Here is a 14014-nt window from a genome sequence, read left to right as displayed (position 1 = left end):
GGAAAAAACCCTCCCCCAAAAGAGAGATGAAAACATACAAGAGAACTCTCATAGAAGAATGTGAGGAACAAAACCCCATGTGAGGAAAAAGTCCCCCCCATATGAGAGAAGAAGAGAAGCTAGGAAGCCCCCCCTCAATGTGGAATCTGCACCAATGATAGAAGCTCGATGTATGAAGAAACTACTCCACGAACGTCGAACAACATTCCTCCCCTTAGGAAAAAACAAAACCAAAGGTGTATCCATGAAGTCTCCCCAATCATGAAGGGAAGATGTATGAAGAAAACTCATGATGAAAGGAATCTCTGAAAACTGTTCAAGTGTCCTCATGTCGATGCTAAAAGATACCCCCTCCAAAGGTGGTAAACTGTGCCACACTACTGAAAAAGGCACTCCAAGATCTAGTGGAGATGGATGTAGAACATGTCCCAAAGACTCACATGTCTCCTCAAAAAATAAAGAGACCTCCTCCAACTGTTGTACATAAGTATCCACAATCATGTCAACCTCGAAAGAATGATCATGTAGAGAATGAACAAGAGGGTCAGAGTGTTCCCTCACAACAATTGAAGAAGGATCACCTTCATCAAAGAGAAGATGAATGTCATCAATGATGTCTCCCAAATCTGCAATGTAGGATTCCACAAACAATCGTGCAATATCTATCAAGTAATCATCCCATGAATCTGAAGCTGGAAGACAATGAATATCCTGCTGCACTGAATCACATGAAGGAAAAACTATCATACTATCTGCATCATCAGGTGCAATAGGTGGTGTGATATCAATATGAGGAGATGAAATAGAAGGCTCAAGAATGGGGTCACATGTGAGAATCCCCATGTTCAAGTGCCCAAAGTTCTCCTCAAAATCTGAACCATCACAAGAAGTGTGATCATCATGTATAGAATCATCAAATGTGAAATCATCATCATCAACAAAATCTGAAAAAGAGTATAACCGAGATGCATGATCAACCACCCCAGTCGCAATGATAGCTCTAGTCTCCAAGTCTCTAATGAAAACTGAGTCAGGTGTGAACTCCACAACCCTCTTAGTTGTGCCATGTGTGATTTGATAGATAGAAAGGAGATTGTTTGTCAAGTGGGGTACACACAACACATCATTGAAGGAGTTATCCCAATGTCAATAGATCCTTTCCCAATCACATCCATGTATGTATGATTGCCCATCAAAAATCTATGGCATGGTGCAAGGCTCAAATGTAGAGAACATAGACTGCGAAGATGCCATATGATGAGAAGCCCCTGAATCTAGAAGCATTCTCTCTAAATTATGACTGATAGTAGCACATAGAGCTTTTCCTTTTCTTGTTCCAAAAGAGTGAGTCTTCCCACTTGTAGAAGCCATGAATGCTTGCCCTTTTCCTTTTGAATGTGAGGAAGTGGAAGTTGATGAATCATCCTTCTTGTAGACTTTAGGCAAATCAATGTTATGCTTTTTGATTATATGTGTGAGCTCATCAATCTTCTTAGAATGGCAACGATGCTCCTCATGACCAATCTTTTTACAATAAGCACAAGTAGGTCTCTCCCTCTTTGGTGAATTATCTCTCTTGGAAGAGGATGAATCTCCTTGTTGTGGAGAAGATGGTGCTTTTTCTTTAGGCTTTGATTGCCATTTCTTCTTGTTTGAGTTGTCCTTTCCTTGATTTCCTTTGTTCCCTTGATTTGCCACTAATGCTTGAGACTTAGAAGCCTTAAGAATGCCCATGCTTATCAAATTAGTTTGTTCCATCATCAACATTTCATTGAAAGCATCAAATGTAGGCATTTTGTAGCTTGAACCCATTGTCATCCTATGGGTTTGGAAACTAGAAACAAATGTTGCATATTCTTGTGGAAGCTTGCCTATCAAGTTGAATATCAATTGAGTATCCTTTTTATCAATGCCACAATCTTTGAGTTGTGCCCTCAACTCATTTACCTTAGTGACATAATCTTGTATAGTATCAAAGTTCTAAGGATCTAACATGGTGAGATCACTATCAATTTGATATCTCCTAATCTCATCAACTTGACCATACAAGTCTTGAAACTTTTGCCAAGCATCCTTGATTAGAGTACACTTCTCAATATGAAAAATGAGATCCTTTGATACATACTTTCTTAAGGTACCAATTTCCATGATATTTTTAGTGAGCCAATCCAAGTGACCAACTGGATCAACCTTAGGATTAGCGGGAGCAACAATAGTTCCATCAATGTAATGAGTGAGTCCTTTTTCTATAAGTTTACTCCATGCATCAATTTTCCAAGTAGCATAATTATGAGGAGTTAAGAGAGGAAACTTAGAAGAACCCATAGCAGCAAAAAGGAAGGAACACAAGAGCACAAAAGCACAAGAGACACCCCCCCAAATTCACTCAATCAAAGTACCCCCCCCAAAGTGATGATTTTGGCACTTTATACTTAGTGCGATTACAATGAGCCACTTGCAAAAAAAGGCAAAGTGGACTTATGATGCAAATTTTACAACTTCTCAAATGAGATACAAGAGACTTCAATCAACAGTGCAATGAATCTAACTGAGATTCAAGCAAATATACAAGTACCAAGAGAGCCAAAAATGGCCAAAATCTGAAAGTACAATTTATGCTTACAATGGCATCAATATGATAGCATCATGTGAAAGTAGACAAAAAAATACGCATCTGCATCTACATCTGTTGATGAGACACTTTACTGGTCCATGATTGGAAAGCTACAATATGTTGTTCACAGCAGACCAGACATAGCACATGCAGTAGGTATTGTTGCAAGATTCTCTGCAGATCCTAAGGAAACACACATGACAGCAATCAAAAGAATTTTTAGATACTTGAAAGGCACAGAGGATTATGGCTTAGTATATCAGAAAGGAAATGATTTTGGTTTAAAAGTTTATACTAATGTTGATTGGGTAGGAAACATTGATGATAGAAAAAGCACAAGTGGAGGAGCTTTCTTTTTAGGAGAAAGACTAGTGAGTTGGCTTAGCAAGAAACAAGGATGTGTTTCACAGTCAACAGAAGAAGCTGAATACATTGCTGCAGCATTGAATTGTACCAACATTGCATGGATCTAACAATTGTTGGAAGGTATAAATGAGAAAGTTACCGAGCCAATAACTATATTCTGTGACAATACTAGTGCCATTAACATTTCAAAGAATCCTATTATGCACTCTAAGACAAAGCACATATCTATCAAATATCATTATCTTAGAGAAGAAGCTCAAGAGAAGAAAGTGGTGTTGGAGTATGTTAGCACAAAGGAACAAATAGCAGATATCTTCACCAAACCACTACCAAGGGACACTTTTGAATATCTTAGAAGTAGGTTAGGGGTCCTACCCCTATCTTCTACTCACTGATCGAGTTTGGTGAAAGCATCAATTTGATGACTCTAATGAATATCTTTTGGGAGTTGATGCTGATTTATACACTTTAGGATGTTTTCTAAAGGTATACAGGAAATAATACAGGAAATATTATAGGGAACAGAAATTGAAGACAAATGCTCTGACCGAGACTCGGTTGATACACAACAACAGGAAATAACTTCTTACAGAAAGAAATTATGTTTTAGTTCTTTACTTTTTGGCATTGTTGTCAAAGGGGGAGAAGACTTCTATAAAGGGGAGAAGACTAATCAGGGTAGAAGACTAAAAGAAAACTGAGCAGACTACAGATCAGAAAGAAGACTGAAACCAGGAGAAGTCTAATGTATGGGGGAGAGCATTTCAGCATTTCAGAATCACAACAATCCGAATCTTTAAAGGTCAAATCAATTGGTTTTGCCATCAATGCTAAAGGGGGAGATTGTTGGCAACATAGCTTTATAACAGACAATGAAAGATTGTTGGCATTTCAATAAGGATATTGAGAAGGTTGTTGATGATTATGGATATAACTGATTAAGGATGTTTACTATCTTGATATTATTATTTTGCCATTGATGTCAAGAAATTAATTTTCTAATTCAGTATGATGTTGCCATATCTTGAGAAGTATGATATGAAGATTATAAAGATGTCGGTAAAAGACACAGGAAAGAATATGATGAATAAAGGGGAAGAATAAGGTAATCAATGGGCAACTAGTATCGAGTCAGACAATGATGAGATCATGATGTTTTAGATTGTTTTAACATCATACATATGTTGTAAAATGTAAAGGTTAATACTATACTATGTTATCAAGCAAAGAACCTAGTCGGTAAACCCTAAGGTTATCGCTATCGGTTAATGAAGACGGAATGTCTACCAAGTGAAGTTTAGTATTCACCGAGTTATTATTGAGTTGTAACCAAGCTATAACAGAATGCATTAAATGTTTACATGCGGTATTTAATGAAGGACGCTGATGAGCTGGAACTGATCAATGATTGGTGAGCCGTGAATGAAGTTTGTTAACAAATCTAAGGCAATGAAAAGTCGGCATGAAGATCTACAGCTCAGATTGAACCGCAATACCCTGGCACAAGTTCCAAGACTAATATGCAAGTTCCAAGGTGGGGTAAAACATTTTCAGATCAAAAGATGCATTGAACCTGAACAAGATTGAAGATCTGATGGCTATGATTGATCATGGGAAATGTGATCAAGGAGATTAAGCGGTTACCTGATTGTTTATAAATAGGAAATTGCTGATAAACAATGTATGCGGGCAAGTGTATGCACAGGGATGCTACATAGTGATTACCAAGCATAGAAGCTGGAAGACCTATTAGAATAACAGAGTATAGAAGCCCAACAGATAGATAAGATTAGTTCTATGTCTAGATTGTATTGAACAAATAGGAATTTGCTTTAGCATTTTAGATGTGAAGTTGCAGATAGATTTTATTACTGTTATTTTGTGAAAGTGATAGAAAATCTCTTAACCAAGTGGACTTAATAGTCTTATTTGTAAAACCCTCTAGCAAGGTGACATTCTGATTGAGTGTTTGAAATCCTTTAACAAGGTCACTTCTAACAAAGTGAATATCCTAACAGATCTGAGGGAAATCCCTTAACCGGGTCACATCTAGCAATGTGTTTGTAATCTTTAATAGGATTTGCTTTTAACCGAGCATACTCTAGAAGAGTATATTTCTTAGTGGGTCCAAAATCCCACAGTGGTTTTTCCCTATTTGGGTTTCCACGTTAAATCTGGTGTTATGAGGTTTATGGTGTTCATATGCTTTTGAGTTTGCATGTTTGACAGTTTTGGTTATATTACTGAAATATATGTTACCAAGGTTGAATCTAATGTTTTTATGGATGATTAAGTTTGTATGATTCACCCCCCCCCCTCTCATCTTGTTGGCTATTGGATCTGTACTTACATTAAGTATCAGAACTATCAATAAAATGATGCAATTATTGACACAACAGTACAGGCTAATGTGGCGACGGATGCAGGATTACCCCCACCACCTGAATCCCACCCATGGTTATTGTCACTACTTCTACCATGAGAAGCAACTCAGGCCCAACCTAACAAAATAGATGAAGAAAGATTGCAAAGGCTTATACCAGGCTTAAGAAGGGTATCTAATGTCCAAAGAAGACGGGACAATCTACAATAGAATTAGGCACAGGAACAAGAAGAAATAAGTGATGATAGCTCCTATGCTGAAACACATATTGAAAGTGAGATAGAAACTCATGACTATGAATTCTTATCACTCCATGATTCTAGCCCATCAAAAAGTGTAATATTAAGGAATCAAATAAGGCTTATACAGGATGAAGATACTCAAAGTCAGTCAAACAATCAAGTCCTCATGTTATTAGAGTCTACTAAAGAAAGGAGTAATGATTTACCCCTAGTACATTCACACTTGATTGATTGGGGTCAAGAAGGAAGACCAATGCTGGATTGGTTTGAAAATGATGAAGCAATTTCAAAATTTCTAGGAGTCAGAGAGGGATTTCCACAAGGTGATCATAAAGCAGGGTTTTCTATAGACCTAAATAGAACGACATACTTTGGAGAAGAAAGTACTTCTCCAATAGAAGATAAGGATCAAACTACCCATAATGACAAAAGTGACTTGGGTAATCTTCCTATAGAAAGAGAAAGTTTAGCATTACTTACAGAGGAAACAGAAGAAGTAAACATAGAAGAAAGGGAGGTTGTACATAACATCCATCTGGCAAAATCACTGAGCAAAGAAGATAAAGACAGATTCATTCATTTTTTCAAGCAATGACCTATCAACTTTGCTTGGTCCTATTCAGATATGTCGGGCTTAGACTCTAAATTAGTGTTGCATCACTTACCATTGATACTAGGAGTTAAACCTTACAAGAAAAAATTGAGAAAAATGCATCGAAGTATCGCATTACTGGTTAAAATAGAACTACAAAAGTTGTTGGATGTAGGTTTTATTAGACCTATTGACTACGTGGAATGGATATCCAACCTAGTACCTGTAACTAAGCCCAGAGGAGGCATAAGAATCTGTACTGATTTTCGAGGTCTAAATAAAGCTTGTCCTAAGGATGACTTCCCGCTACCCAATATCGACATGATAGTTGACCTAACAACTGGAAATGAGATGCTATCCTTAATGGATGGTTTTTCAGAATACAACCAAATTAAAATTGCACCAGAAGATCAACATAAAATGACCTTTACATGCCCGTGGGGAATGTACTGCTGGAATGTGATGCCATTTGGTCTAAAAAATGTCAGAGCAACATATCAAAGAGCCATGACAACTTTGTTTCAGGACATGATCCATAACATAATGGAAGATTACATGGAAGACATATTGGCTAAATCACAAACTAGGGAAAGTCACCTTGCATTTCTTACACAGATATTTGATCGGTTGGAATAGTATAATGTCAGATTAAACCCAAAGAAATGTGTGTTTGGCGAAACAGCAAGTAAACTGTTAGGGTTTATAGTATCAAATAGAGGAATTGAAATAGACCCTGCCAAGTTCAAGGCAATCATTGATATGCAACCTCCGTCAACACTTAAACAACTCAGAGGATTACAAGGAAGATTGCAATCCATAAGGAGATTCATAGCACAGTTGGCAGATAAGTGTCACCCATTCCAACATTTACTCAGGAAAGGAGTTACTTTTAAATGGACAGAACAATGCCAGGAAGCTTTCCAAGCTCTGAAAGATTATCTTTTGAACACACCAGTGTTAATATCTCCTACTCCAGGACAACCTCTATTGTTATACATATCAACAACGAACTCAACTCTAGGAGCTCTATTGGCACAGAATGACAAAAATGGAAAAGAAAGAGCCATTTATTATATAAGTAGGACTCTGATCGGCTATGAACTTAATTATACCCCCATAGAGCGAGCATGCTTAGCAGTAATCTTTGCATCCTAAAAGCTCAGACATTAGATGTTGAGTTTGTTGGCATTTGGCATTATAACAGACAAGGAGAGATTGTTGGCATTTCAATAAGGATATTGAGAAGGTTGTTGATGATTATGGATAAAACTGATTAAGGATGTTTACTGTCTTAATATTATTATTTTGTCATTGATGTCAAGAAATTGATTTTCTAATTCAGTATGATGTTGCCATATCTTGAGAAGTATGATTTGATGAGTATAAAGATGTCGGTAAAAGACACAGAAAGAATATGATGGATAAGGGGAGAAATAAGTTATTCAATGGGCAACTATTACCGAGCTAGACAATGATGAGACCATGATGATTAGATTGTTTTGATATCCTACATATGTTATTGATTGAAAGGTTAATACTATACTATGTTATCAAGCAAAGAACCTAGTCGATAAACCCTAAGGAACGTAGTCGGTAAACCCTAAGGTTATCGCTATCAGTTAATGAAGGCAGAATGTCTATCGAGTGAAGTTTAATATTTACCGAGTTGCAACCGGGTAATAACAGAATGCATTGAATGAATAAAAGCATTATTTAATGAAGGAAGCTAATGAGTTGGCTATGATTAAATGATTGGTATGTCGTGAATGAAGTTTGTTAAAGAATCTATGGCAAAGTAAAATCGGCAAGAAGATCTACAGCTCAGATTGAACTACAATACCCTAGCACAAGTTCCAAGAAATATATGCAAGTTCCAAGGTGGGGTAAAACGTTTTCAGATCGAAGGATACATTGAACCTGGTCAAAGTTTGAAGATCTGATGGCTATGATTGATCATGGGAAATGTGATCAAGGAGATTAAGCGGTTGGAAAATTGTTTATAAATAGGGAACTGTTGATAAACAATGGATGCGGGAAAGTGTATGCATAGGGATGCTACATAGTGATTACCGAGCACAAAAGCTTGAAGATCTATTTTGAATAACAGAGTATAGAGCCCAGCAGATGGACAAGATTAGTTCTATGTCTATATTGTATTGAGCAAATAAGAATCTGCTTTAGCATTTTAGATATGAAGTTGCAGATAGATTTTTATTACTGTTATTTTGTGAAGTGACAGAAAATCTCTTAACCGAGTGGACTTAACAGTCTTATTTGTAAAACCCTCTAGCAAGGTGACATTCTGATTAAGTGTTTGAAATCCTTTAACAAGGTCACTTCTAACAAGGTGAAGATCCTTTGGAGACCATGAATACCACGAATCTACATAAGGACAAAAAAGGGGATAAAAGTGACAATGGTGACAAAGACACTGTTAAGGCCTTCTGTGAGACCATTGCTACTATGGTGAAGGATGTTAACAGTTTGAAAACTGATACACAGGTCATTGCAAGAATTACAGTTGGTGACAAGCCCTTGGCGGAACATGTTAAAGAACTGGTAGCCATTTTGCATAATGCACAAGCTATTGAATGTATGGTTGGAAAAATTATGGCAATGGAGAAAAAGGTCAACCAGATGGGAGATCCTAAGGAAATGGAAAACAAAATGAAAGATTTCAGCACCAGAATTGACAAGCTGGAGCTCAATGTAAAGAAGATAGCCGACCAAAATTTCCAAATCCTCAAATCCTCAGTGGACAATATGAACATCCTTATTAACATGTTTGAGAATGATGCAAAAAAGGATGGTCATAAAGAGTAGTTGAACAAGAAAGGGCATGAAAGGAGGACCAGAGAGAACACAAAGAAAAAAGGTGACATCGAAGGTCATGAGCTGGAGGATCTGAAGACCTCAGCGAACAGCATGAAACAAATGGTTGTTCACACTGAGGAAATTATGAATAGTATTTAGTTTCTGTTGCTGTCCCTGTTTACGTCTCTTTGTTGTCTTTATGCTTTCCTTTTGCTGTCTATAACAAGATACTCTATTATGTAATGTTGTGTTTAGTTGATCCCTTTTGGTGGGTTCATTTTGTTTTTTTGAAGTGACCAGGCACTTTTTTTAGCAGTTCTCTCTCCTGGCTTGTTCAAGGTTCGAGTACCTTTCAAATACCTGCTTTTACTTAATCAAAACAAGGTGAAGATCCTAATAGATCTGAGGGAAATCCCTTAACCAGGTCACATCTAGCAATGTGTTTGTAATCTTTAACAGGATTTGCTTTTAACCGAGCATACTCTAGAAGAGTATATTTCTTAGTGGGTCCAAAATCCCACAGTGGTTTTTCCCTATTTGGGTTTCCACGTTAAATCTGGTGTTATGAATGTTATGATGTTTATATGCTTTTGAGTTTGCATGTTTAGTAGTTTTGGTTATATTACTAAAGTATATGTTACTGAGGTTGAATCTGATGTTTTTATGGAAGATTAAGTTTGTATGATTCACCCCCCCCTCTCATCTTATTAGCTTGGCATCTGTACTTATCTTTAAGTATCAGAACTATCAAAGTCATAAGGTGCAACTCATTGCACGCTTTCACCCACTCAAGTACCTATTGAGCAGAGCAACATTGACCGAGCGATTGGCTAAGTGGGTTATGATCTTGAGCGAGTTTGATATAGAATACATAGACAAAAAAGCCATCAAAGGACAAACCATAGCTGATCAATTAGCAGAGGCTCCTATACAGGATAGTCGTCCATTACTGATAGACTTTCCAGACAAATCCGTGTTTACATTAACTGCCTCAGTAATGTGGAAGTTATACTTTGATGGGTTACATACAAGTCACGGATCTAGAGCAGGCATTCTCTTCATTACTCCTCAAGGGGATGTTATACCTAAGTCATTTAGGATCAATTTCCCATGCACCAACAATATGGATGAATATGAAGCTCTCCTCATAGGGCTTCGTACAGTTGTACAATGGAAAATACAAGAGTTTTAGGTCTATGGTGATTCACAGTTGATTGTAAAACAGGTCAATGATGATTACAACACGAAGGATGACAAACTCATGCCTTATAAGAAGTTGGCTGAAGATTACAAGGAGCACTTCAGCAAAATTACCTTCGAACAAATCCCAAGGATACAAAACAAGGTAGCAGATGCAATGGCAACCATAGGATCTCTTCTGAATATGCCTGCTAACGAAACTCAGTTTGAGTTTATCATAGAATAGTTAATGCTACATGCATATGATACTCCCCTATCAGACTATATATGTGCAATTGTGGGTCCATAATCACCTTGGTACAATGAAATATATACATATTTGCACACCCAATACATGTCGCCAGATCTGTCTAGAAATCAAAAGAAGACCTTTATTCACTAGGCATCTAGATACACCATTATAGCTGATACTTTGTATAGAAAGGGTTTCGATGGAACTCTTCTCCGATGTCTAGATGAGAATGAAGCACACCTTGCTTTAAAAGAAGTCCATGATGGAATCTATGGGGCTCACCAAAGCGGTCCGCCATTGTCAAAGAAATTGCTGAGAATAGGGTATTACTGGCCAACCATGGAAAAAGATGCTTACAAGTATGTACAAAAGTGTAAACAATGCCAAATACATGGAGACCTTATTCATGCACTAGCACAAGATCTTCAACCCATCACATCACCGTGGCCATTTTCACAATGGGGATTAGATCTAGTGGGTAAAATCAACCCTACTTCTTCCAATGGGCACAAGTTTATCTTGACAGCCACTGAATACTTTACCAAATGGGTTGAGGCAATTCCTTTAACATATATTACTAGAAAGCAGATAGCAAAATTCATGCTCAACTACATTATATGTAGATATGGAGTTCCAATGTGCTTTGTTACAGATAACGGGCATCCATTTAAAAACTAGGAAGTGAAAGAATTGTGTGACAAATTCCACATACAACAAAGATTTACCACGCCATATTATCCACAAAGTAATGGACAAGTAGAGGCTACAAATAAAAAGATATTGAAAATTCTTAAGAAAGTAGTCACTGACATAGGATGGGACTGACATCTCTAGTTAAATCCCACTCTCTGGGCTTACAGAACAGGAGTATGCACACCTATAGGAGCAACACCATATTCCTTGGTCTATGGTACAGAAGCGATACTCCCCATTGAAATAGAAATATCATCTCTAAGAGTATCCTTGCGGAACATTATATCAGAAGAAGACTACAGGGTAGCAAAGTTGCAAGAACTCGAGACCCTTGTTGAAAAATGACAAACAACATTCAATCATTTACAAGGATATCAAAACAGACTGAGATGAAGTTATAATAAAAGAGTCTGCCCATGAAATTTTCAAGTGGGAGATCTAGTACTTAAAGAGAATCAAAGGAACCTAGTGGAATGAGAAAGGCTAGGGAAATTCGAACCTAACTAGCTAGGTCCTTTCATTATAACAGGGGTCATAGGAAATGGAGCCTATAATTTGGCTACCATGGAGGGAGATCCAATCTCTGACTCTATGAACAACATGAACCTTAAGTGATATTATACCTAAGGGTTGTGTAGTTTAGGTTTTACTTTCTGCATTGCATATCATATCATTTAAAACACTGCATCACCTATAGTTTCTTTTTTTAAATGAATCACATTCTTAAACTTTCCACATTTTCATATAGAAGCATCAATAAAACAAGGCAACTGTTCGAGTTTATCATTCATTTGCATCTAAGGAAAACAAGGGTCATTTCCTTTCTTAGATATTTGGACATGAAGTCTTTGAGATTCTAAAATATTCATTCTCAACATTACCCTGTGATGATGCTTTACTTATGGTTGGGTAGTGATTTCACTATTTGAGACTTGTTAACCCACAATCTATCAATTGCTATATCTCACACATTAAGAAGATCTCTAATTCATTCTAGACACCTAGTTGATCATATGACTAAGTGAAAAATCTAAAATTCTACTTCAGCGCCACTGTAATTGTCACACCCAAGTAGGTTTCATTACTTACAAGTCAAGGCAAGAAAAGAAAAAAAAGAAAAAAAGAGCTATGTCAAATATCCATCTAAAGGCAAATAGAGCAATGATATATATCTAAAATATCATGTATACAAATTTGATAAAAAGCTTGACTATGGGAACATGCAAGTAACTCCATGAGGGCTATGGATGCCTCCTAGCAATGGAGCAATATTTGAGAAATTACAGTCTATAACCTCGTCGAAGCTCTCAAGGCTTGCTGGCAGTGAGACTCTATTCAAGATGCTTTTGAAGTTAGAAAAATCATGTAGCTAGTCATATAGGATGTTAAGGATCTTTAGTGAACACAAGAGCGGGAATTAACGCATTTGCACACACATGGGCAAAAGAAGATCAAAGTTTCAAGAACCAATGGGGAAGTTTTTCACGTCTCCATTTGTAAATCCTAGTCACTAAGTGTGTTGAGATGAATGTTCCAAAGGGCCTTAGAGATTGATTGACTGCTTATCTATGAGATGTTTTGTACCTCCATTTCAATTGGTGTATTACCAATGTAAAAACAAAGACAGTCAACCTTGTTCGAATAGGAAATGCATCTTCATCCTGCATATTGCATTCACATAGGTCATGTCCAAAATTCATTTGTCTCCACATACATTCTGCAGATCATCATCTCATATAGGTCTGCACACTGGGGGCATAACTTAAAAAATCCTAAAAATCAGATAAAGTCCTGAAAAAATCCAAAAAATAATATAAATTCTTGAAAAAATCCAAAAAATCGTATAAAGTCCTGAAAAAATCCTAAAAATCATATAGCATCCTTCAAAAATATCCAAAAATAGTGAAAAACTCAAAATCCAAAAAAATCAAAAATCACAAAATCCAAAAACATTGAAAAATCTAAAAATACCAAAAACATTCAAATACAATCCTGAAAAGATCAACCAAAAACATTCAAATACAATCCTGAAAAGATCAACCAAAAACATTCAAATACGATCCTGAAAAAATCAACCAAAAGCATTCAAATATCGATCTACATAATCCAAAAACATCGCAAAAGCTCTTGGAAAATAACTAAAAATTGAAAATCAATCAATCAGAAAAACTTGCAATAAAATGTCTTGTGAGAAACAAATACCCTAGCAGATATCCAGCAAACACTTCGCACGAAGTTAACAAAGGATACGACTATCCAGTCAAACATTTGCAATTAACTGATGAAACTGTCTTATCAATCGTATCATATCCATATCAATGTGATCATTATCTTGTCTTAAACAGAAGAGGATACACTCAAAATCAAACAGGTCAATCTTAAACGGGGTCCACAACTTTCTGAGATCAGACATTATCAACCATCACATCAAACAACTGAGAACGAAGGCACAAGGTCAGTATAGCTGCTAAATTTTGTCTGGGTCAGTCTTTATCTTTTTATCATTTGGCGACGGATATTGTTCCTATGCTACTCAAGGATGTCCACAAGTGATTAGAGGAGCTATGATGGGCATTATCTTTTTCTTAATTTGTTTTTTGTGGTGTGAACCGATGAAATTATAGGGAAATTTCTCTAGTGGGTGTCTGTGATAAGATCCTTCACATCAAGGTGAAATCGCCACACATACCTCGACCCCTAATGCAATTCCCAGAATGGAGGGTTCACTCCTTGTTTACTACGTGTTTGTTTCTTCAATGAGATATCTTTGCATCTTGGTTCCTTATACCCTGATGCACTAAAGCTTCATTGTTCAATAATAAGGGTCGGTGATGAATATATATTGACGCAATAAAATATGTGACACAGGTTCATGATT

Source organism: Cryptomeria japonica, chromosome 8 (assembly GCF_030272615.1).
Source record: "Cryptomeria japonica chromosome 8, Sugi_1.0, whole genome shotgun sequence".
Taxonomy (NCBI): domain Eukaryota; kingdom Viridiplantae; phylum Streptophyta; class Pinopsida; order Cupressales; family Cupressaceae; genus Cryptomeria; species Cryptomeria japonica.
Note: the sequence above shows the minus strand (reverse complement) of the source record.